Genomic DNA, 27,454 nt, shown 5'->3' on the forward strand with positions numbered 1-27,454 from the left:
CTGTGTAACCTCATGCTGTAAAAAGCCCGGGGTCCTAGAAATTATTGAAATCATCAGAAAAAAAATTGAAATGTAGAGATGTCAGGTAATTGAAAGAAACTACTCTGGGCATCTCTCTCCTAGGAAGATTTGTTTTGCTGACATGCTTGTATCGCTTGTGTATTAATGGCGGGAGGAAAAGTAACAGGGATACCGTTTTGCTGATGTTAGCTGCTAAGTGATTTTGTCTTTCTTCTGAGGTTTCGTTTTGCTGATGTGCTGACCTCGCTTGTGTTATAAGCAGCTAAGTTTTCTGTTTCCTCAGAGGCGGAGCCCTTACCCAAACTCCACCTCTCACTTCCGGTTTGGACAGACACATACACTTCCCTGCGTAGACGTTTATTTGTAAGATAAACTTGGCATGTGACACAAAAATGTACTGGACAAGCTTCAAAAGTATTGGACAAACACTTGGAAAATGCAGCTTAATTTTTTTATTTTATTATACTTTATTAATCCCGAAGGAATTAACTTGGTTTTTCGCATACCCCTTTGGGTCAGAGTGCTGGGTCAGCCATTGTACAGCGCCCCTGGAGCAATTGAAGGTTAAGGGCCTTGCTCAAGGGCCCAGCAAAGTAGCATCTCTTTTGGCAGTGACGGGGATTTGAACTGGCAACCTTCAGGATATCAGCGCAGATCCTTAGTCTCAGAGCCTCCACTCCACCAATGCAGACAAGTGCAAAGCCTGTGGAACATGAATTTTAAATACAAGATGGGTGATGCAAATCTGCAGGACATTTAATCCGAAAAGTATTTGTCCTACTGCGGTGGGTTGGCACCCTGTATAGGCTGGGATTGGCTCCAGCAGACACCCGTGACCCTGTGTTTGGATTCAGCGGGTTGGAAAATGGATGGATGGGTGGAGTATTTGTCCTAACATTTATTTTCTTGTCTTGCCTTGTCTTGAAGTGTTAGATTATCTTAAAAATTGTTTAAATCAAACTCAACAGTGAGCTACTGACACCGCATCTGGGGTACACTACGCAACTCTGATCATAATGCTACAAAAAATACAATTATCTAGAAAGCTACTCAGAGAAGTGCAAGTAACTGCATGCTTATGATTGTGGCTTTCCAAGCATGTTAAACTGTGTCTACTGCGCCATCTAATGAATTGTCCATACAGTTAAGATGTGGGGTGTTCCCTCAAGCGCATGTTAACCAGTTTCCTGCTGGTATCGGGCATATTCGGCATTGATTAATTGAAATGAGGAAAAACTAAATAAACCAACCAAAAATGGTTCATTATTAAGCCATAAAATTACATGAAGAATAAAAAGATAATTACAAAAAAGAATAAAAAAAACAGTAGCCTAGGTTTGGATTTAAGGTTGACTGTGAAAACTTTGCATCTTCTTCAAAGGATTTACATTAGTTTTTTCCTAATACTTCAGATTTTCTCCCACAACTCTAAATTAGATCTTTATGAGTGATTATAGTTTGATAAGGATCTCCTGCAGTGGACTAGCACCTGGTCCAGAGCTGGTTTCTATCTTGCACCCTATGCTGCAGGAAAAGTTTCCTGCCGCATGGCACAGAACTGCAATCTTTGTGCAGTCCTATTGATATCTGTTAAAACAGAAGGAGAAATGTTTTGCCTTCATTCTTTATTAACTTCCAAATTCCTTTGTCCAACTTAAAACTGAGTATTCTTCATTTGTCATGAAAAGCATTTCTTATCTTGTTCCAAGATGTTTGCTGTACCAGTGACATTGCACAGTCATTAATTCACTCTGCAATTCTTATGACTTCTCTCTGTAATTTTACTCAGCTGTTCACAAGCGTAGGTGGAAGTTCTCTGTGCTTCAAAGGCAAAAATACATTTAAAAAGGTATGGAAAAACATAATGAGTAGAAGAAACCAAGCACATCCCCAAATTAAAACTGATTGTTACAAAAATAAAATCTCTAGTCTGTCATCCAAGTCTCTCCACTGACCTTGTGACCATGTGATTTGGTCAACATCCTTTGTGACTCCTTCAGCTCATATCAGCTCTGTGTCACTCATGTGCCACATCTCATCTTCGCCCACAACTTTGATTTGTTCCATCAAAAACAGTATGACATGACAGAAGATATGCTATTAGCAAAGAATCCCTTTACCTTAGTGTGGCTCTTTTATTCACTAGCACTTATTCCTGACATTTAAATTTATTGATAATTGTATATCGAACATTGAAAAACATAACAAATTGAGATCGAAAGGTGCAGTACAGGTATAACTGTCTCCTACACCTCTCCACTCCCGTCATTAGTCCGGAAACTAATTAAGTGGCTAAGACTAGGAGCACTGACCTAACAGCTGTGCATCTTTCACAAAACGGAATGTGTGAAAGGATAAAGCAAAAATGCAGAAAACAGGGCACTACCAAACAACAGCAGATACCTAGGATCTGAAACATTGAACAGAGCTAGCTGAGTCCCTGTTGGCATCAGTGGATGCTGTGTTGGTATGACACACAAATGGCTTCATATAAAGCACTTTGTAAAATAAAAATAGCCAATTGTCAGCAGTGACAAACTCAGGGCCTTTCCAACATGAAGCCAGGAGTTTAATAACAAGACTACCTAGACAAAAGTGTTTCACTTGTGTGACTTTAAACATGTTGGTGACAGGTATCATTCAGTTAAGAACACAAGCACAACTTACTTCCAGAATAATTCAACAATGCCACACATGTTTAACACTGCACACTATAAAACACAAGAACTGCACCTGTTTAGCTTGCAGACTGAAAAAGTTACGTGTGATATCTCTGTATTACTTTCCAGCTGGGATGCCAGAACTATGAAGAGATAGGTTGTAATTTATGGACAAGTTAATAAATTGGTTAAGGTGTACACAAATCAACTTGCACTGTCTAGGTTTGTTGTAAGAATATCAAATTTCTCTTAACTGTATTGGATAGGATTTTCAATAAAAAAAACGTATTTGCTTCAATAAACAAAATATTGCAGTTTATACATAACATAAGGCTAACTGAAATGGGTAAAAGTATATCCAGACATCTGCGGTGGGTTGGCACACTGCCCGGGATTGGTTCCTGCCTTGTGCCCTGTGATGGCTGGGATTGGCTCCAGCAGACCCCCATAACCCTGTGTTCGGATTCAGCAGGTTAGAAAATGGATGGATGGATGGATATCCAGACATTGCACAGTAAACAGTCAAAACAAATTATAAATCTAAGCTTGGTTTTATCTCCTATAGAAACAAGATCACTTTCAGTGTTTCTCAAGCCTCTAAGCTGGCTAGATGGACCAGACCTTATCTAGCAATTACCGTATATACTCATGTATAAGTTGGGTCTTGAAACCCAAAAAGTTGATCATAAAATCAGACACCGACTTATACGCCTGTTCAAAAATGCGACATTTACATTTTTTTTTGTACATCTTCTTGCTTCCTCCAATCTTGCATCAGTTTCTCAGACACGTCAAATTTTGTTACAGCAGCACAGCTTACCAATTTCTTTCGCCACTTTTAACGTCTTTTAATTTAAAACCAGCTTCATATTTTGTTCTGATTGAACGCTCCATTATAGATAAGGGATGCTCTTATGATTAAGGTCTGTGAGGGTGTGAGATACAAAAAACACACAGCAGTGCAATCATCGCTTCGGAATAGTTTGACTATTACTGCGTGGTCACGTAGGTACAATACATAGAAAAAAAAGGCAATGCGCTCCGTGGTTACTCTCTAAGGTGGGCGCTAGTATATCAATCTCTTGGATTGATAATGTGAGTTTTCCACATTCGACTTATACGACTGACATTATAAAATACCGGAAATTATACGGTAAAATCAAACCCCGACTTATCCCCGGAACACAAGTATATATTATAGTTTCTTAGTGTCAGCCTGTCTTGATAGCAAAGCAGACCTTCTTCACAGTGTGTCTGAACTCACTAATCCTCAAATCTCTTTTGTAGAAAGTGTGTGTTACTGTGCATGTCTGGAACTGTTTTGCAGGCCACCACTTGCCTGTGCACCTGCAGCTGGTGTGACCTGTTTGAAGGTGAGTTTAGTTCAGTTATTTAGGAGAAGACATTTTCAACACTTATTCTTGACACTTGTTATTACTTATAGTTACCGTAATATTGATAACCACAAATACATAAACTTTTATGTTTGTTCGCTTTACCCTAACTACAAGCTACAATCAAATTTTAAGGTTGCTGTGTATCTTTGGGTTGCTTGATTCCTTCCATCTCAAGGAATGGAGGAGATACTTTGCTCAATTCCCTTAGGGTCTATGGAGAGTTTTCCTGTAGCATACATAGAAGGATGCTTTTCTCTCTCTCTCTTAGCTTTGGTTACACCTTGTGGTTGCTGACTATGCTGCAGTTACAATCTTCAGGATTTCACACTAAACACAGCAGTCTTGCTAGTTTAAAAGTTTGTGATCAGCCATACCTTGTCTTCAGAGATATGAATTGGTTTCTCGTGCTTGTGCATTTCACTGAGACTGAACTGAATGTGGTACCCACATCCAAATTTGGTATAGATGGTCTTCCAGCTAGACCCAAGGCCAGGTCACAGTTTGCCACCTATTGGGCTGCACATGGTTGGGACTCAATGTTGTATTCAATGGCGAAAGAGTCACATTGCTGTGGATAGTTTGGCAATCAACATTGCTCTACTATGACTGTCGGTGACGATTCTCCAAGGGGGAACCTCCCATGACTGTCAAGAAGGGCAAGACTGGGTCACAAGAAAAAAAAAGCCATAAGAAACACTGCCCTAGGCATCAGGAGAACAGCTATCAGAGTAGCAATTAACCCTTTAACCGCCAACTCCCTAAATATTCCCCATGCCAGGCGAAATCTGAACAATTTTAGTTTTTTTACTTTTTTACATTTATTCAAGCAGTATTGACCACTAAATGTTGTGCAAGTTCTAGAAATGGGCAAACACATACAACTGGAGTACCAGTTATCCATCCAAATGGTGTACCCATTGTCCAATAGTGGTAGGGCAAGGTACACAACAATTTTCTCTGAAAGTCCAAAGTCCTTACATTCATCTGGCAACACTGCTGAAATACTACTCATAGGATCCTCTTTGCCAGTGTATACACGAAATCTATAAATGTAACCTGAATTCTCAGCTAAGCAAAACATCTTGATACCAAACCGTGCCCTTTTCAATGGTAGATACTGTCGAAACTGTAAGCGGCCCTTCCACAACAATAAACTTTCATCAACTGCAACTGACGGTCCTGGCATGTAGGGCAACTGAAATGTTTCAAATAAATGGTCAATCAAAGGACGTAGCTTGAACAAGCGGTCGTAGTTTGGATCTTTCTTATCTGGCTCATTTCTGTTGTCATTCAAATGAAAGAATTTCAGCAGCAAAGAGAATCGGTTACGTTTCATGATAGCTGCAAAAATATGTGTTGCATACATAGGATCTGTAGACCAGTACGTCTCAATATCTGGTTTTCTGATTATTCCCATCAACATCAAAAATCCCAATGAATTTTTTCATTTCGTTTTCATCAGTGTCTACCCAAGCACGAACACGGGAATGTGGAGGTAAATTGGGATTTTTCTCAATAAACTGTGCTGCATACAGATTTGTCTGATGAACAAAATGTCTGATCAAATCAGGTGACACAAACAGCTCATAAAACTGCTCAGCAGTGTAATTGTTTACATCAACAGTAAAGCCACACGTTGCCTCAAACGGATGCAGAAAACGTAGTTCACCTCGGGCAGCAGTCCAGTTGAGATGCTGGGGATACACCCACTCATCGCCGTCATCTGATGCGTCTTCATTCACAGTATCATGCAGCGCACATTGCTGCTCATCATTGTCACTAAAATCTTCTTCAGAACTGCTACAATCATGATCAGAATTGTCCAAAATTGCCTGCAAAGCCTCACTTGAAGTCAGTTTACGTTTCGCCATATTCACAGCTGTTACATGCGAATCACGTCACATAACCGGCCAAAACAACCACAGAGTTGTCGAAATACAATGTAGTAATAATACCCACGCCAAACCATCAGTTATACTACGCGCCAGGCATTCATATAACCATAGGCAAATGTGCCGGATAATTCCGGCAGTATGGCGTTAGCAATAAAACAACGATGCCGCATATATCCGGCAGAGGGCGGTTAAGGGGTTAACACCCAGCAGAGAGCAGGCAGAGAGGCCTGAACAAGTGCTTACACTGGATTTTAAACTAAGTATTTTATCATTGGTTTATATATATATATAAACCTGATCTTTTGGTTGATAATTGCCACAAAGTTTTATCCGTCACAGTTGTCAAAGTTGGAATTGTAATCATCTGGTTCATTCAACATGATGATAAACAGTGCAAGATGGAGACATCTCTGTTCCTTGGACTTGCCATTATCATAGCCACTTGACTGTTATTAATGCAGACTTAGCTGATAGAGACACAGATACTGCATTCCAATGAGAGGACCCAGGTGTACATGTTCTGTAAAACAAGCACTTTGAAGTTAAATGTCAGTGATGGGGAGCTGTAGCTTAGACTTGCAGCTGTAAGTTTCCTGTTCCATGCTCTAGAAAAGATGGAAATGCCACTTTGTTCTACAGTTACACATGGAACAATGTAAGGCATTTAAAATTCCCAAAAGCATTAATAACAATGACCCATCAGAAGTCTAAATAGTGAATCATGTGCTCCAGAAAACTTGGAGAAATGAAGGGCTTGTACATTCAAGATGGAAACTGAGAAATAAGTAACTAAACCCCATGTCGTGTAGATGAAGTGCAGTTCCTGGCAGATGAGAAAATCTGTTTGCAAAGAAATAAGATTAACAGACAGGATTATCTTCTCTCACTTATGAAATTTCTTATGTAGATTATTTTCATGTCTATAGGAAAATACCACTTTTTACCATCCATAGTTAGTATTAAAAATAAAGCACAGAATAAGATAGCATGATATAATCTTCTTTAAATTGAAATATAATACTGTATAGCATCTCAACATGCAGCTGCAAACTCTGAGTTCAGTATAATTTCTCTAACTCTGAACGATTGCTGTTTCCCTCACTTTTACATTTTAATTCTGGTTCTGCTCTGAGGATTTCTTATATTTTTGACAGTTTTTAAATCTGCCTCAGAAAGTGAACTTAGGATGCCAATCAAAACTTGGACAGGTAAGTTATCAGAGAATACAGTGCTAAAGTTTTTTTTTATTATTATTGTTTTGCTACTTTAATTTAGAAACTACACTCTCATGGAAATATTTGATTTCTGCCATTTAATAAAGTTTTATGCTTTGTATGATGTACAATATTTACTCCTCCTGGGATCAACACCAGTGTCACCCAGAACCTTCTGTTTAACTTAAAAAGCCAGGGCTGTAATGCACAAGTCTGTATGGCTGCAGAAACAACACTTCAGGGGCTCTTGTAAATGCCACTGACTTTTATATGCATGGAAGATATTTATTAATAGAAGGTTATGGTTGTCTGTCACAATTCTGTTTAATTTTACTTCAGGAAACACATTTCTGTAGGAACAAAACATTCTAGAACTTAAAAGCCTGAAAGATAACTATGAAACTCAGAATTAGAAAATCATGTTCAAAATATTATATCCAGTGTTGCTTAGTCATACTTTCCTTTTTTAGCATAACTGCATGTATCACTGTCATTAGAATATGCATTATAAATTTGTTTTTTCAAGTAAAAGTTATTTCTTCACAGTCATGTTATACATTAATTTATCATGGGAAATTGTATTCATAAGTGAAGCTTTCATAAATGTTAAAAAAATACCATGCCTTTTCTTGAGGTTTAAAATGGGGTCTATGGGGCACCAATCCAAATGTGAAAGAGAAATCCTAAAACTTAATGAATAAGTATATTTTAAAGAAGAAAAGGTTTTAATTTCAGTAAACATGCCTTCCACATTTTTAACAACAAAGGGAAATTTTAGTTAATACATTTTATTGCAGATTCTTGGCACAGTGACCATTGTGGATGGTGTTTTCACCTACATAAGGAAGTAAAACTGCACAAAACCACACACGTCTTATGATGTTTAGCATGATATTGCCATTCTACATTGATACTTAAAAATGTGCAAATCTCAGAAATGAAAAAAATAATAATTCTATAATTACGAGTTTACATGTTTTCAAACATTATCTAGGTGAGTCAATACACACCAGCTAAAAAGTAAAGTAGAGCAGAAAACAGAACCATTACCAATGGAAATATGGTACACTTTTTTCTAAACTTACCAAATCCAAGCTTAGTGTCTCTTTCATGGAAGTTTACTCTGTGTGACACAAGCTTTAATTTTAAATAATTTTTTAATCAAAATCCAATTCTCTGTAATATGATTTGTGTTCTAGGGCACTTTTCAAACCTATTGTAAACAAACAAAAAAAATTATGCCTGAAGCTACATGCATAGGCTGCACCCCATGAATAGCCAGGCATATATTAATTAATAACTATTTTCTGCCACCCTTAATCCTAAGAAAAAGCTTATAAAATGTTGTAAAATTAAGAAAGAAGTAAGTGTAAATAAAACTCAGATAATGGATTGATGGAGAAATCAAATTAACTTGCAAATAAAAAAATGTTTTCAAAGAAAATTAGCAATTTCAGGGTGTGATGTGAACTCACTTAAAAGCTTCTGCCTTATGGCACTGTTTCATTAACACTAGATAGCTACATGATTCGTCTCCCTAGAATTTGTGAATGAGCTACACAGAGGACACTTAGAAGTCAGTTAATATATAGAAACATCAGCATCTTTACTTTGACAACAGTGATTTCCATTTTAAATATGGTAATCACAGTGTACAATATAAAATGAGTTTAAGTAGGAATTATGCTAAAGCCATGTGAAAGCACAAATACATTGATGCAATGTAGAACATAAAACATGACCAGAAACATGACTAATGGTTGGTCGGTATGAGAAAAAACTGTATGTCATTAATTAATACATAAAGATAAGAGATTAGAAGTAATGCAATGTGTTGTAAAACGTAATGAAAAGGGTTTAAACAAGACAAGAAGGTTTAAAAAAAATCAGGAATTACAGTGAGCTGCTGTCACCTGAGAAAACAGTCAATTAATACAGAAGATGATACTATGACCAGTAAAGAGGAAGGAAGTTTGTGCTCGAGTGAGTAACCATATTCTGCTCTGAGCAGTACATATACTAATTAGTATCACCTCTTATTCATCGTCCATAATTCTTCTCTTGGCCACTTTCACATTGTCTGATGTAAGTAATATTAATACAGTCCTTTAGTTTTTAGCCACTAGAGAGATGTTTAATGAGGAGATGGATTAGGTATCTTCTTCTTTCGGCTGCTCCTGTTAGTGGTTGCCACAGCGGATCATCTTCTTCCATAAAATGGATTAGGTATCTAAATGAAGAATAAGGGAAAACGTGGGGGTTGGTGGCCAGATTGGCACTTGAGTCACTGCAGAAAACCTCACACTGTTCCAGTGTGGTGCTGAGGCGTCTCCCATAGCTGTAATCAGTGCATGCTCCCAGCCTCCTCTTAAAGTTGTCAAGTATTATTTTTATATAGACATACACTGCTACTGAAATAATTGGAAATGGTAACCTTTTATGTATTATTTATCAAGAAAAGCTACTTTTATTTGATCATGACATGATATTGATGAAATGCTATTGGCACTTTATGAGTCATTTCAATATCAGTATCATTTATGCCAATGTAAGGTTAATTTCAAAGAATGGTAGATTATTCTCAAAATGTTATTTTGCTCACTTTCACTGCAGTAAACTCTCTGCTACTTTCTACTAGTTTTTTTTTTTTAAAATGTATACCGTAGCTTTTCTATTCAAGATGTCTTGAGGCATAGTTGTTCTTAAAAAAAAACTAAGCATGAAGTCCCTTTTTGATGAAGACTCGGGAAAATAACAATGGTACAATGCAATTTAAAGATTTAGAGTGCATCGTCGTTCATCCTGTCCATTGCAAAAGAAGTAACAGTGTGCCAGGTTTGTCAGTAATTTTTAGCAGATACCAACTGCCCTAGATGTATGATCCTGGCAAATATTGTTGTTTTAGCTAAACAGGAGAAAGTGTTTTTGTGGATGAGTGAGTGAGTGAGTGAGTGAGTGAGTGAGTGAGTCAGTCAGTCAGTCAGTCAGTCAGTCAGTCAGTCAGTCAGTCAGTCAGTTAGTCCACTTTGTGTGTGTGTATGTTTGGAAATAGATTTTTTATTTTGCATTTTTTAATTTCCACATAATTAGTGTGTGCAGAACATACATGGAATCAAATGTAGAGTGCAAATGGCTCAGTAACTCCAAAAATTCTTCTGCACCTTCACGCAGATACTCATTACAATTACAGGGCTGCTGAAGATCATCACATCAATTTAACTACATTAGGCTTTCTTTGATAATCATGGCAACATTATTTCAGTACCTTGTATCTTACTATTGTATGCAAAGAAGTCCTTGGTAATTAATTTCACTGTATTCAATTACACTGTTCAGCATTTTGCAGCAGTTATGTGTAAATCAATTTAATGGCTTTTTCTGTATCATTAGTCAGTATCGTTTACTTTCTGCAGTTTCATGAAAAGGAAAATGTTGAATTATTAATATGGGTTTCACTCATTTTAAACATTTTTAGCTTTATAACACTATGCATTATGGAAAAAAGCTCATTTTCCTTATGTTTACTTTGTATAATAATATTACTGTTAAAATGGGATTTCTTAGTTGCAGCTGTATTTATTTGTTATGATATATTAGAATTCAAGTGTCATAAACATTGATACACATGCTGTCCATCAAATGAAGAATTTTTCCTTTCTTGACCTTTTAAGTAAAAAAAATAATTAATTTTTTAAAATCAGTTTAATAAATCAGGATATAACAGACTCATACAAAAATATAAAATGTGTGATTTGGAAAAAGCCTTCAGCACCCCTTAGTTATGAGCTGTGGAGTGTCAGAAAGATGATTTTCAACATGAGATTTCAGATATTAATTTCAGTGGAATTTCTTCCTTTCTGTGTTACTTAGTTTAGATAGTACTTGATGGAAAATTCTAAATTGACTCTGTGTGAGTGGACCCTGAATTGGGGACCCCGGAACCTCATTTGGAGTTGGTTCCTGCCTTAGGTTTAGGCTTCACCCCTTTATGACTATGGATAGTTTAAGGCCTGACCTCAGAATGTTATTTGATATATACTTATCAAAAATTCTTGTTTTTTCTTTTACGATCTCCCAGCCTAGGGTTAGGGTTTATTAATTGCAGATTATATCTTTTGAATGTATTGATCATATTCCAGAATTCAGTCTTTGAACACTAAGTAATAAAAATTAGTTAATTTCTTAGTCTAGTATTTTGTGTGATTATGCATGCTTCATTATACAGGAATATCATAAAAATAACATATAATATATAAATGAACACAGAATTTAAGTTAATACTCTACACCATAACAAATAAAGACTTCTAATGCTTTTGTGTAAATATCATATTACCATGTATTGTTATAGTAAATTCTGTAATATTAAATGGAATATCAAAAATGTAATCATGTAGGTAATTCTCTACACAGAGCTAGAGTTCATCCTGAAATCTAAGAAATAATTTGCTTTTGTAACCTGCCTAATAAGGCTCTGCAAATGATTGTGGTGTCAGAGAATGGCGACATTTTGAATGTTGTTTAGCACATGCAAGTAAAAATTTCACTATATTTTGTTTACGTGACAATAATTACAAGTGTTTGAAGTGGGACAGTACTCACTATTAATATGGATTGTGTGGAAAATAGACATCATTACAGCACCCCAAACTCCAGACACAACAGTACAGACACAGTTCTTGGTGCAAATAAATAGATTTATTGCCACAAATACATTATGCAGGTTTCTTTCTTCACATAGTCAGCAACACAACTGTTCCCTTCTCCACTCTTTCCAGGAGAGCTTTGTTTAACTACTCTCCAAACCCCCCAACGCCCCGGGTGAAACGGAGCAGCTTTCTTTATACCAGACCTGGGAGTATTTCCAGTGCTATCACATTGGGTCCAGGAAGCACTTCCAGGTCAGATGGAACCTCTCCATGACAAGGCAGCCTGCCTACAGCAGATCCAGCCCCCCAACACTACATCTCCGATGCAGCCCTGCGGGTGTTTGAATGTGGAGCACGTCAGAGGGATGTCACCACTCAGTGTACTGGGGAAGCATATTGCTCTAGGAAGCAGTCTCCCCCTGTCCAACCATTATAACAGCCAACTGACCAGGAAAGGTTCCACTAACCAACCTGGTCAGGATGCCACTCCACCAATATCCTTCCATTAAAAAGGCCTCCTGGCCAGGTAAGGGCCTATCCTTCTCAGCCAACCAATGCTGACTGTTACAAATGGCACTTCTACATTTTGCTGTATGGAATTTTTCAATGCGTACTGGCAGCGTATGAAGCTATTTAATATTCACCAGTATTTAGTAATATAATGCCTGTCTCCTGAGGAGTGTAGCAATGGGGAAGAGGTCTTCAGCCTAAAATCAATGCATCTTAGAGCTTATGATTCTACAAGAAGGGATGCTTGTCCCCAAAGAAAAATGAAGCACCTTGAATAGTGTCTCTTCTTTTTATCAACTTCAACCATTGATAATGACTTCATAAACTTTTAAATTTATGGTGATGAATTCTTGTTAATTACAGAGTGCAATGAAGGGTTTTATAAGAATCTCCAGAAATAAAGCAGCAAGCACTTTAAAAGATCCTGGACTAGGGATTTCTGTATTGTATAAGAAACATTTATATTAATTATATAACCATAAGTAAGAGCTGATGAAAAAGTAAAATGGGTAAGTCTTCTTTCATTCTCCACAGTAATGTACTTCCTGTTGCTGTAAAGAAAACCCAGTGTACTTCTTTGCTTCTTTGTTACTTTCTCAATATGGGGTTTAAAAGGAAGGCCTGTCATATAGCCAAAATATCAAAGTACTTAAAGGAACTTACTCATTCAATGAAGGTTCAATTTCAGGTCAAAACTTTAGTCTGTGAAAGAAAAAAAAACATTTTATTTCAACTTGCATTTAAAACTAATTTAGGTGTGCAGTTGCTTTCTGAATATTTCTGAATGCAGCTTGCAGATCATAAACAGTCTGGTTTACAACTCGAGCAGACATATATAAAACATTATTATCTTTACTAAGATGAATCATACAATTTTTAAACTTACTGCAAAATAAATTTTACATATAATGCAAATAGAATAGGCACCAATATTGAGCTATGGGGGACACCCTTTTTGTTTAATAAATTTAGGTGCAGTATATTCTGTGACAGCACAATGAATTCTATGACTAGGATACATGAAACTATTTAAAAGATTGTCTTCAGGAACAATGCCAGCCAGTCTTTTCAGAAGAAGGTTAGACTCAACTGCATTTAAAAGTTTAAATAACTATTAATAACTTTAAATAACTCTTAAAGGTTTTATTTTTGTGTTATGCCAGTCACTTTATCCAGAATAATCTGCTGGACCGGAACACAGGCAATGCCCACCTTCCTTTTAAGTTCCAGCCAGCACAAATGAATTACTTTCTTCTCAAGAGGGAAAGTTGCCATCCAGATATGCACTTCTTCAAGAAACTATAGTGAGGGCCGATATTGAACGTCAGAGCAACTAATCCTATTGTGTGAAGCATGAAAACTAAGAGGCTTGATTTCGGAACACATAAATTAGGTAGAATGCCTAGTGGGGGCTGGATGGACTTTTGGCCTTGGAACCCCTGCAGATTTTGTTTTTTTTTTTTTTTTTTTTTTTCCTTTAAGTCTCACGCTGAAAATATTTGATTGTTGGATCCAGAAACTTAGACGCTTCACTGAATGTTGCTGGAGGGGGTGCTGGTCATAAAGTCGAGTGTCCATGACATGTTGTGTGGTATCTTCTGGGAAGCAGCTTCTAGCAACAGTGCAGCACATCCTAGCAACATTGTCACAAAATGCTGAAACTTCAAGGTGGCAATGAGACGTACTTTAACATTAACAATTATTGCATTAATTTAACTTGTAATTAAAATATTAACATAAAATGCCCATCTTTATATATAATACACTACCATGGCTGTTTGTTTGTCTGTCCAGGATTTTAAATCACCTGTAGCTCGCAAACTGTTTGAACTATTGACCTGAAATTTGGTACACAGATATACTACGTGACGTCTACTATCCGCTTTTGGGGTGTTGATTGACCTCCAAGGTTATTCCTCTTTTTATTTTTATTTTATTGTAGAATCAACTCTCGGCAGTAGGCAGCAAGGCGGCCATGTGGCGCATGGGTACGGGTGCCATTCTCATTCCCTACCACCTTCGCTGTCACTTCCCCTACCTCTCCATATCTTAAATCATTCTTGAGGCAGATTGAAGACTTAAGTGCCAGCTTAAGTGAAAAATTAAGGAAAACATACCAAGTAATTGCAACACAAACACTGACTTAATCAGTTTTAATGTGAAAAGATGGCAACGAAAGAAGAGAAGAACTGGGCCGCTAGGATGGAGAAAAGAAGAGCTGCTCAGGAAGCAGCAAGCGCATCAACCTCTGAGCAAATGAATGGTAAACGTACAGAGAAAGAGAATGAAAACTACCATTGGGTTTTCAAGTTACCCAATGGACATGAGAATTAACACCTCTGTTATATCCATGTTGAATTCTGGGCCTCCCACATTCATCTTTGTGTACACTTTAGCTTTCAGATAATATCCATAAAATTTCTTAATTCAAGCAACTGACCCAAAAAATCTACCCTCATTCATATTCAAGAAATATGTTAGGAAAATGGCATATTATTTTTTTTTTCATCCACATTTAGAAAAGATTAAGTGTTTGTGTGTCTGTCCGGTTGCTATGTCTATGTTATTTCAAACATTAACACTGCTTTTACGAATCTCAATCCAAATGGCATATAATAGAGACATATGTATTCCATGTGTTATTCCAACAGACATTACTTTACATTACAGACAGGACATTACTTCTGAGAACTGTACAAGCAGCTGCCTTTTTATAGAAATCTGGTGTGTGTTCAGACCAAAGTCTATCTATCTATCTATCTATCTATCTATCTATCTATCTATCTATCTATCTATCTATCTATCTATCTATCTATCTATCTATCTATCTATCTATCTATTTGCCTATTTATGTATTTCTTTATTTAAAGAGCTTCTGTAAAAAGCCAGATTTCCCTTTGGGGACAAATAAAGTTCTAAAGTTCATCTAACCACAGACATTTGTAGTAATGCATTTTATTACAAGAAATGTTTTTGATGTGCTATCTATTGGAATGACAAATCAATTTATTACTACATGCATTAGAAAATATATTCCAATGGATGTTGCAAACGTAAATGCTAAGATAGATAGATAGATAGATAGATAGATAGATAGATAGATAGATAGATAGATAGATAGATAGATAGATAGATAGATAGATACTTTATTGATCCCAAGGAAAATTTAAGAAGTCTCTGTTGATAGCTTAGATTTCAACCTGTCTTAGATGGGTAACACAGCTAGTACTTTTTAAATTAAATTAAAGGTTAAATGGTAGTTACAATTTTTAGTGAGAAAAGTGTAGTACACTACCTACAAATATCAGTTTCCCTCTTCGACTCTCTTGCTTTGGTGTTTCTGCCTTTTTTCATCTTCATGGATTCATGCATGACAGGGTTTACTGCTCCCTAGCAGCACTAGTCCACCAAAGTCAGCAGATGCAGGTTCTGTCATTTAGCTTACGTGACACACTCTCTCACTCGCTCGCTCAAAGTCTCTGTCTGATTTGGATGTCCTGAGAGATTTGAGCCCTCGTCTGCTCTGGTCAAGATATTTTGAAGATACACCTTGATATGCTTGGTGTGTGAGGGTGTGTGTGTGCGTTCGCTCTGTGATGGACCTGCACCCTATCCAAGGTTTGCTCCTGCCTTGCACCCTATTTTTCAGCAACCCCTCCTCCCATCCATGTGACCCTGGTCTGGATTAAGTGGCATGACATTACTCTTCTGTGTAACTTATGGAAATTGTAAGTGTTTTTGTGTAACATTTGTTACAACAGTCAGCCTTTCATGGTATTTTCAGTTGTTATAAAATAGTATCTGTGAAGATTTTGTTAGTGCTATAGAAAAATACTCGGTAATTTTACATCTTTCTTCTAAATAGCACTTCAGTTGATATTATAACTAATACTGGCACACTCTACATTGTTCACTAATTTATTTAAATATCTTTTCTAAAATTGGAATTTTACATAGCATAACAATCAAGCAAATATGTCACTTTCACTTAAACTTTACAGCCATGTGTTAATCTGCTTAAAACACTAGGCCCATGAAAGGTGCTAAGAAAAATTAATAATGATTATGTTTGCAGGTGCTTCCTTGTATTGTTTTGAAAAGCTTATTCAAATTTAAGATAACTGCTTAAGCAAAGTAGTTTGATTACTAAAAACATGTATTACTTTTCATTTTTAAAATGCAAAAGAGACCAAAAGTAATGCGCTTAAAATGTAAAAACATGAAAAAGAAAACCTTAATGGTTGAAGCATTAGCACTGATTGAAAAAAAAAAGCTATGACAATATTTGTAAATACAGTAAACCATGTAGGGATATGAAGTCTGAGGAACAGTATGTGTTGTTTATTTTAAGTTTGTCAATCCACCCATCCAACCAATTTCTAAAATGTGTGTAACCACAGTTAGAACTCATGGAACATTGGATTAAATTGGTGTTTTTATATAGCATTAAGTATACAGCAGGGGTCCCCAGCTATGGTCCTGGAGGGCTGCAGTGGCTGCAGGTTTTCATTCTTACCTTTTTCTTAATCAGTGACCTGTTTTTGTTGCTAATTAACTTCTTTTGAGTTAATTTTATTTGACTTGCTCCTGAACACTCAGATCTCTTAATTGTTTCTTTTTCCTTAATTATCAGCCAAATAATAATGAGATACAAAGTGAACCAAAACATGACTAACATTGTCAATTATACATTATCTGAAAATAAAGAAAATGAAGGTCTTAGGAATGTTAATCTGCTTAGGTCCCCAATACATTTTAACTGTGCTCTTAGAAAAGAGAAAAGCAACAATTTTGGAAATGTATGCTATTGCACAATCCTGCCTTGCACCCTGTGTTGGCTGGGATTGGCTCCAGCAGACCCCCGTGACCCTGTAGTTAGGATATAGCGGGTTGGATAATGGATGGATGGATGCTGTTGCACAATGAGAACAGCAACAAGCCATGGGATTAAAGAATGGGTTTAATTAACAGCAATAATCGGTGCCTATTTAAGCAACTGGTTGGAGGTAAATTGGTTGGAGTTTGAGGCCCTGAATTAGTTGGTCTTCTTTTGGCTCACTCACTTCACATTTCATTTCTGTTTGGGTGCCTTTTAAGGAAAATTCAGAGGAACGGTGAAGAAATTCAGGGGAACAAATCTGAAAAAAACAAATCAATTAAAACTATTTAAAAAGAAGTTAATCAGCAGCAAAAATAGGTCACTAATTAAGAAAAGGGTTTGATTGAAAACCTGCAGCCACTGCGACCCTCCAGGACTGGAGTTGGAGACCGCTGGTATACAGTATAAGTTGTAAACATGAAAAACAAGTTGTTTTCATATAATAGAAGAAAAGAGCAATACAATCTAGAAATTAATATTATATTCATGTTTCTAAATAAAATGAAGTATAACATCTTGGTAGCATTTGAATCCCTTATACATAGCAAATTCCTACCAGTCTGATAATTGTTCACTAGCATGTACTTTTGAAATAAGCTTTTTTCTTGCATACTCTTTTTTTATCCTAGTTTGAATCTGAATAAATAAACAGTTATATCTGAAATCCAATTAGTATACTGTCATTAATTTCTGGGTCATATTTGCAGCTAGGAATGTCACATTGGCGACTAAGTTTTGTAATTTCTTTTTAATTATATTTTGTGAGTTTAATGATTGATAGTGTTACCTAATTAATAAGCGGGGGAATCGCATACTTTTCATTATGGTGTCACATGATTATCAGTAGAAATGGTTTGTTACTCTCCAGAATAAAACATGTCTAAGTATGTGCCAGGTCTACTGTAATAATTTGTATAAAGGCAAAAAGCAATTTTACTGGTAATTAGCTAATAAGACTATGCATGCAACCTTGTAACTGCTCTTTTTACTGCAGAAAGGTGTTTTGTTTTGATAAATCAGAGGTTAAGCTCTTTATGAAATACATCAACTTTTATACTTTACAGTGAATAAAAACAGCTCCATCAAATTTTGTGTTACAACACACTCTAGCTGAACCCTACATATGTTACACAAATGCCAGTGAGGGAAAGTTGGAGCCATTGTAAGAACAGCACCTACAGACACTTTTATGGAATTAGTAACTGTACTCTCATATCATTTTGTATAATTTTAGCATTCTTCAAAATAACATTAGTCAAGTTTTGATGATCCCTAAAGTCCTACACTCTAGCAAACCACTTGGTAATTAATTCCCTGTGTCTATTGTTCTCTGTATGAAGAAAAATGTTTGCTTGTGTGACATTTATCCATAATGAACTTCCATCAGCGTCCTCATATTCTTGTTGAAGAACTCGTATTAAAGTAACTGGGATTCACAATACTGATTGCTGTGATAATTTTAAAAACTTCAATCATATTGTCTCTTAGCCTCCATTTGCTTAAACTGAAAAGGTTCAACTCATTCAATCCTACCTTGCAGTCCTGGAATCAGAAAATTTGCTTCTCTTTAAGCAGTTTATAGAGCTGCTATATCTTTTTTGTAGCCTGAAGACCGAAACTGCATGCAGTATTCCAGATAAGGTCTTACTAGTGCATTATAAAGCTTAGACATTACCTCCTTTTACTCTACATGTTTCGACACTAACATCCGGTTAGCCTTCTTAATAGTTTCTGTACTATGACTCTTGGGTCCTTCTGATGAGGTGTAGTTTCAAGCTTCAGACTTCCAATTGTGTATTCAAATCTAACAATTCCACTTTCTATGTGTAGTACCTTATAGTTAGTTACATTAAATTTCACCTCCCAACAGATTTGGCCAATCCTGTCCAAGTCCTTCTGTAATGATTTGGCTGATTCAAGATTATCTGCCTCCCGCCTAGTTTGGTTTCCTCTTCCCCAGCTTGTTATTTATTTTTTATTTATTCTTATCCAGGTCATTTATAAATATTTAAAGGAGCAGCAGCCTAGCACTGATCCCTGAAGGACACCACTTTTCTCTTCAGCTAGTTCTGATGAGGTTCCTCACACAATGCCCTTTTGCTTCCTGATTTTAAGCCAGTTTTGCGCCCTCTACACTATGCCCTGAATTCTCACTTTTATTAGTCTGATATCCAAAGTCTCAAGTACTACCTTATGAGATGCTTTCTGAAAATGAAGGTAAATAATATCATACGAGAGTCTCGAATTATATCTTTTTGTTGCCTCCTCATAGAATTCCTCCATATTAATAAAACACAGCATGTCCAGCATTTGAAAATATCAGACTAATGCAAGATTAGAGCATTTGCTATTTCAGGGTATGGGAATTTGAATTCACCCTTAGTGTTCCTGAGCCATTTCACCTCCTTGACTATTCTGTTATTACTATAATACTAAAAGAATTCTGAAAAAATCGTGTTGGGTCATCTTTCATCTTTTCTGTCTGACTTCCCTCCAAGTGCCTTTTTTGCTTTCCTAATATCATTTTTAACATTTATTTATCTTTAATATCCTAATAACCATTTGCTTTCATAAGTCCTATGGTTAGCACTTGAGCTATTAGTCTTATACAGCTTATATAGTTGGCTTTTTCTATAGAAGCTCCCATTTTTCTTTCTTTATTTATCCACTGTGGTGTTTCTTTAATCGCTTACTGCTTCTAGGTTTTGGGATAACCTTGTCCTACATTACATATTGTATAGTTAACCTCATAGGTCCTTTCTTGGGAATGCATTTTCTGGCAATATTTACCACTTGGTCAGTGAACAAAGAGCCATAACTTAATCACTGGTAATCTCGATGGACAAAACTATGCACCATTTATCAGCCGAAAGGTTGGAATTATGTGCATCCACAAAACCACCAGCAAAATGTATGCACCTTTTTTTATAAGCCATCCCAGTAACTAACTCTCTTCTCTCTGTTTAGCCTTAATTTTCTGTTCTTCAGCAAGACTCCTTACTTCCCAGGGTGTGACCACAACAGAGGCTGGATCAACCCTTCCCCTCAGGAGATAACCTACTAAGAAGAGTGGAAAATGTAATGAAGTGAACATGGGTGTCACATTATGTTTGGCCTTGTTAAAAGAAAGAAAGGTACATAAGCAGGAGCAACCGTACTTAAAACAGTGTTTTCATATTGTTGAAGAAAGGTGTCAAATGATCAATGACTTTCCAGCAGATATAAATTTTATGCTAGCAACTGGGGACCACTGTGTATGAAACCTCAATAACTACAAACTGCTGTACAACCTGCAGACAGAAGGTATGAGAAGCCAAGAGGGATAAAAGCATCAGGACAAAGAATAACAAAGTTATCCTCCAAGTGTGCCAGAGAATCTCTCCATAATCAGGAAGGAATTGAAATGAAGCATTATTTCATCTGGGGTCAACAGACACCAGACCATATGTACACATGTTTCATTCCAAGAGCTTGTCTATTACTTGGTGGTTAGGGTAAAGCCAGCTAATGTATCATGATTTGGTATTACTGTAAGTGAAAGTAATAAACCTGTGAGAAGGATAAGTATTTATTTGTAGAAAGTTTATCTTCCTAAGTTTAGCACTTTATCAGGAAGTATCTGGTTAATTCTGAAAGTAAAAGCCAGTGGTATCTTAGATAAATGTACCATCTAGACCACAGATGTCAAACTCCGGTCCTGGAGGGCCACAGTGGTTGCAGGTTTTCATTCTAACCACCTTCTTCATTAGTGACCAGTTTTTGCTGCTAATTAACTTCTTTTGCTTTAATTTTAATTAACTTGATTCAGGCCCCTTAGTTGTTTCTTTTTCCTTAATTAGCAGCCAAACAATAACGAGATACAAAACAAGCCACCATAAGACCAGCTCATCTGTGCCCAACACACAATATCTGAAAATAAAGAAAGGTGAAGGTCTCAGTAAGATTGATCTCTCAGGTCACTAAAACTTTTTGATGGTAGTCTTAGAAAACACAGAAAATAAACAGTTTTAGAATTGTCTGCTGTGGCGGAATGAGAGCAGCAACAGGCCATGGAATTAAATAACAGGGTTAATTAACAGCAAGAATGGGCTTCTCATTAAGAAACTGGTTGGAGTTTGAAGCCCCAATTTAACTGGTCATCTGTTCGCTCATTTTATGTCTCATTTCTGTTTGGTGTCACGCTTGGGTCACAGATTTGCACAGAGACACAGGAGGTTGTAGAAAAAAAGGAACTTTATTCAAAGCACTGCGAACAAACATTTGTCTCTTTTCAAAAGTTTAAACGTGCTCCATGACAAGTCAGAGATGACAGTTCCGCCAGGAGGAGAGAATGTCTGAAAGAGAGAGAAGGAGAAGCAAGCAATCAATTTAACAAACTGAAAGAAGCCCTTACAGGCTTTTTAAGAAGGCGGAGCACCGCGCGAGAGGCATATTACGCAACAGAGCCGGCCAGAAGGGAATGGAGGAATGTGAAGGTAATCTGTCATGTTTTTTTAGGGGTTTTCCCAGGCACGTCTGTATTCTCTGAGGGTGCGATCAGCTTCGCAGCTCACATCCCCCCCCTCAGCTTTATTTCCGTGAATCAAGCGATCCTCCAGACCAGGTTCAAACAGATGTGACAGGACATCAGCATTAATATGCTCAGAGCCAGGTCGATGCCCGACTATAAAACTGTAAGGTTGTAATCCCAAGAACCATCTCATGAGACGGGAGTTTGTATCTTTTTGACGGTATAACCATTGAAGTGGAGCATGATCAGTTACTAATGTGAGATTTCATCCCCATAAGTAATACCATAGCGCTTCTACAGCCCATTTAATCGCCAAACATTCTTTCTCAATAGTTGAATAATTGCGTTCTCTGGGGAGTAATTTCCTACTCAAGTATGTGATTGGGTGTTCCTCCCCATCAAAAACCTGAGATAGGACTGCACATACTGCGAATGCACTTGCGTCCGTCTGTACTATAAAATCTTTAGAGAAAGCCAACTATCATTTAATGAAGAAAATAATCAATTCAAAGGACTGAATTCTTAAAAACAGGGCTATTAAAATGAAGGGAAAATAAATTAATTAGCAGTGAAAACTGGTCATTGATTAGGGAAAAGGGTTAGAATGAAAACCTGCAGCCACTGCGGCCTTCCAGGCCTGGAATATTTGACATATTTGACACCCCTGATCTACACCATCAAAATAGCAAAACACCTAAGGGCCAGTTTAAACTTCATACTCAGAACGTTCAAGCATCATGGATACCATGTGTTCCCAGCATTCATTTGCCAAATACTCTAAACACGTCCACAGAAATTAATGGAACAGGTGCGCGAGTTGCAGTACCAGCAAAAAGTTGTGGGGCGCAGTGTGATCAAGTTGGAACATGACGCTAGAATCTCTGTGTACTATCTACATGTGACAGAAAGCAGCTTCGCAGATCCTACTGGATCGATGTGCATGCTTCAATGCTTGATGAATGGTTCGATGTGATGAAGCAAAATGGCGACATACAAATGCATTCGTGGTGCTTTTAGATAGATAGATAGATAGATAGATAGATAGATAGATAGATAGATAGATAGATAGATAGATAGATAGATAGATAGATAGATAGATAGATACTTTATTAATCCCAATGGGAAATTCACATTCTCCAGCAGCAGCATAATTATATTCAAGCGTTGCATATTCCCCAATGTAATGACACGATACCACCTTCTGTGCCATATTTTTTTTTTGCACCTTCACAACAGCATCAGAATGTATGGCAGCGTGTTTGAGCGACACAGAAAAAAATTAAGGACACAGTGAAAAGGTCTATTTTGTGATTAAAGTAGAAATTTCGGCTTTAATCTTGTAATGTCCACTTTAATCTTGTTGTTTATTTTGTCATTAAAGTAGAATGTCGTAAAGGTCATCTTAAAACCGACCCAGTTGTTAATCGTTACATGCTTCGGGGGCTTCCTCCTTAACTAACAGCAGTCACAAGCAGCAATTGCCATACAGAACATATTAAATCTATGATATTACAGTTCTCTGCACATTTAGAGACCTTAGATTTGTACTTGATATCACTTTCATGATGAAAAGCATTAAAATATGTATATTACATTTTACAGATAAGTCATTCATTTAAATAATGAATACTGTTAATAACTACACATATGGGGCGGCATGTTGGCAGAGCAGTAGTGCTGCTGTCTCGCAGGGAGTCACATCCCCGGTATTTCCTGCCTGGAGTTTGCATGTTTTGCTGGTGGGTTTCCACAGTGTGCTCCAGTTTCCTTCCAAAGACATAAAGGTTTGGGGATTTGGTGATGCTAAAATTATGTTAGTGTATGTGAGTGCTTGTATTCACATTGCGGTGAGCTGGATTGTTTCTGTCTCGTGCCCGATGCTTGCTGGAATGGGTGCATCCCTGGATTGATGGATGTAATAATTAAACACCCTTTTCAGAGATATTGTGACAAGGTGTCCTGGGAATGTAATGGTTGCTTCAGGCAATTCACAACAAAGTGAAGCCAAACATTTTATCACTGTTATGATATCTCGCACTGCCACCTGGTGGAACCTTCCAGATTTACATAAAGTATGCGCGCAAGTATAAACAGTACAATGCTTGCGTAGCAGTAGCATTCCCAGGAGCATGCATCGCTTTGCGTGAAGTATAAATGTGGCCTAACATAACATGAAAACAGCTTCAAATAAGTTACATTTGGGCCAGTGCTTTCTCCAAAGGTACTGAGTCATCTATTAGCCTAACACACACACACACACACACACACCCATCTTTGTGCCATTGGAGAAGAACTGGAATTCTCAGTGGAAAAACCATTCAGGCACAAGTAAAATGTTAAACTCCAAACACAGAATACAACTGGATGTGGGATTCAAACCCAGGGAAATGGATCTGTGAGGCAGCGACACTAACCACTGCTCCGCAAGTCCGCACTTAAATATTTTCTCTAACCATTACATTAAAAACGCTAAAAATTCAGCTCATAAAATGTATTCCTTCAGGAAGAGTAAGAGATATGCTTATTTTGGGTTTTGAATATAAAAGTGATTAAAGGCCCTTCAAAGCACTTTAGAGTAAGTGGAAAATGATAAAAACCTATAATGTCCTCTGGGGAAAGGAAAGAGACAACACTGCTAACTTTAAACAAATATTATAAAAGTATATTTTGAGATAATACGTAATTGTTATGCACTGAATATGAGTAACTATTTGAACTAAGTGAAGCTTAGTTAATAAAGACATAGCACCACTTTTTATGGGCTGCATGGCCTGTACAGTCTAACCAGCTACCATCTTTACTGAACCTAATGTGTAGTGCATGTTATGACTCTATCAGCAGTGTGCAAAAGAAGCTGCAGCAAACACTGCCATGGTCTTAGATATGATGAGCACAGATATGAATTATTGGCTTACGTTAATGAATTAGCCAACTGCACTGAGCAACAGCTTGTAAATGATATTGAATGGGGATTGTGTGAAACTCTAACTCCAGAAAATATCCAGCTTCATGTGGCTCAGACAACAAAATATTTCTAACTAGCTGGTATTTTTAAAGAAATATAATTATTAGAAATATTTAAAATTATTTGAACGGCCTTCTGTAAAAAAGTTTATTTGTCTAAGTGGTTAATATCCAAAGCTCTACAGTAACCCATCAACAGAATTAGAATTTATTTAGTAAATTCAATGCATAGTTTATGTGGGGTACAGTAAATGATTATTTTATGTGTTACATGGAATGTACGGTAATAAGAAATAAACACCATCCATAAAGGGACCCCTCATTTTGAAAAATCAACTATTGGGAAATTATATGAAGAGTATTTATTTACTTTATACAGTATTGCATTCTATTACTTAAATGCATGCATAAATATAAATTGAAAGCTTTGCATTTCGTACCCGTAGCTTATCTACACTAAGCCTTCAGCATAATTGTCATGTTAATATAAGGCTTCGCAATACTGCATCATAAGACTCTTTTTAATACCCATAGTTTTTCAAATAATCCCTAATTAATTTTGAATGACAGCAGATTTCCTAGTGACTTGCAGAACAATATAATTAACACGTAAGTAGCTTGTTATTTTTCTAAAGGATATATTGTAGTAATTCTGATTTTATTTTAAATGTAATATGTGCAAGTATAATATACAATTAAAACAGTCACGTACGTAAGTTGGCAAAATATATAGAATCTTTGGTACTTTTAACAAATTGATGATTCAGCCTGTTTTGCTTTTTCATTGTGACAGTTCTTTCACCTTAGAGTTATTAGATTAACTGTAGGCTTGGTTAACACTTTTCCAGAGATGGCGAGGCCTTTTCAATTTGCATGTGGTCTGCATTATCTTCAGGATTTCGGCAGCTTTGTGACCCTATGCACTAATCAGGAAGTAATTTCGCTCACACCTGTTAGTCATCAATTTTAGTGCTTGCTGCTGGTCTTACGTTTGGCTGTTTTTGTAAAAGAATGAAGTCCAGACAGTAATAGTACAACACATTAATTTTTAGGCAAGTAATTAAACACTTCATCAAAGAATAATCTGTATCACTATAATTATATATTTAATGTTATGAATATAATTCATGTATACATGGTTATTGGGGCTGCCTTCATAGAAGATAAACAGTCCATTAGAATATGATGCAACTGTCTATTTAAAACATAACATGGCAATGCAATAGCTTTATGACAAAAGATCATTTGGCAGGCTAATAGTTTTAATTTGTTTAGTTCAAATTAGTCAGAACCTAATTTACAAAGTGTGTCTTCTTAATTAATGACCTATGTTTTACTTATATTTAAAAGTGTTTCAAGATTAATAAACAAACTTTTAATATCCGAATGTTCATTTAATTAGAAAACTCTGAAATATTACAGAATACTTTCGATAATCTCATAAACTGCTTTTTTACATTTCTGCAATTACTTTCAAAGTTTCCTTGTCTATTCCCTTGGGGAAAATTTGAAACATATGTTTCACATTTTTGCAAAGGAAATAAATGATTTTGAAGTGATAAAATAATTTAGTCAAGCCTTAACAACAGCTGATTTTATATGGCATTATTCACAATATGTCAAGGCTCAAAGTAATGAACAAAACCTCAAATGTAAATTAGCTGTCAAGGTAGAAAGTCACACAGAAAAGTTAGAAGTTACAATTGTACAGCACATCTTGAAGTGCCCAGAAACTGAGGAAAAGAGAAAACTCCAGCATTACGCATATCCTGGAGAAAAGCAAATGTGCTAACACATAAACTATACTGTATGTGGCAAACCAAATATAACGGCCGTTCACTCCCCACAGCTAAATTCACACATTGTTAGAAAGGGAAATTAAATAAACAAAAATAACCAAATATGCATATTGTAAGACCGGATTCTTTGATGCTTAAAAGACTTCAAAGTGAACTTCTTTTTGAATGCCGCACTCTCATATTTTATGTCAAACTTCAGAGGGTGTTGAGAAAGGCAGGAGAAAATGTAGTATTCTGGATAGTAGAAATGACAGAACAACACGGCAGAACTTATTCTGCATTTTACAGAATAACAGTGCTCCCTCAGCCAAGCAGGACTCAATAGAATTCAATCTCATTTTTGTTACGGTTAGCTTTGCTTGGCTCTTGCACCAGTTGAAAGAAAAATAAAGCTATACACAGACAATTCCTCTTCCTGATCATTGCAGAAAAGTTTTATTTCTCCCATAAAGCTAGAAATTCAGCAAGTGAAAATTTCTGGCAATCTGTTGCTTTCTCAAATCATTTCTTTTAGCTGGGTGTCTGGCAGCTTCTGTGTTATATGGGACAGAGAGTTGTAGGGTGATATTAGCAGGAGGTGTTTTGGCTGGCCGTGTCGAGCTCACACACAGGCATGTGCTGCACTGTTCATTTATTCTATACATGTTAGACAAGGGGATTATTGTTTTTGTCCATATCCTCAGCTTTGGTAGTTGGTGGGGGAATGTAAATTGAGAAGGAAAAGGGGAAAAATTAAAGGAATCACCTAATTAGAAGAGAATGAGTGTGTTTGCCTTTATAATGTCAGTGTACAAGGAGTGTGATCAGTCACCAGAATGAAGGGTTGTCTCAAGAAATACCATTGGGGAGACTCAGTTTCCCTTTTGACTGCATTCTTATTCTATAGTGGACTACTATGTTTCTCTAGGAATTAGTTTTCTGCTTAAATACATGAACAGATGCTCTTTACTGGTAAAT

This window comes from Erpetoichthys calabaricus, chromosome 4 (genome assembly GCF_900747795.2).
Source record: "Erpetoichthys calabaricus chromosome 4, fErpCal1.3, whole genome shotgun sequence".
NCBI classification, from domain to species: Eukaryota; Metazoa; Chordata; class Cladistia; order Polypteriformes; family Polypteridae; genus Erpetoichthys; species Erpetoichthys calabaricus.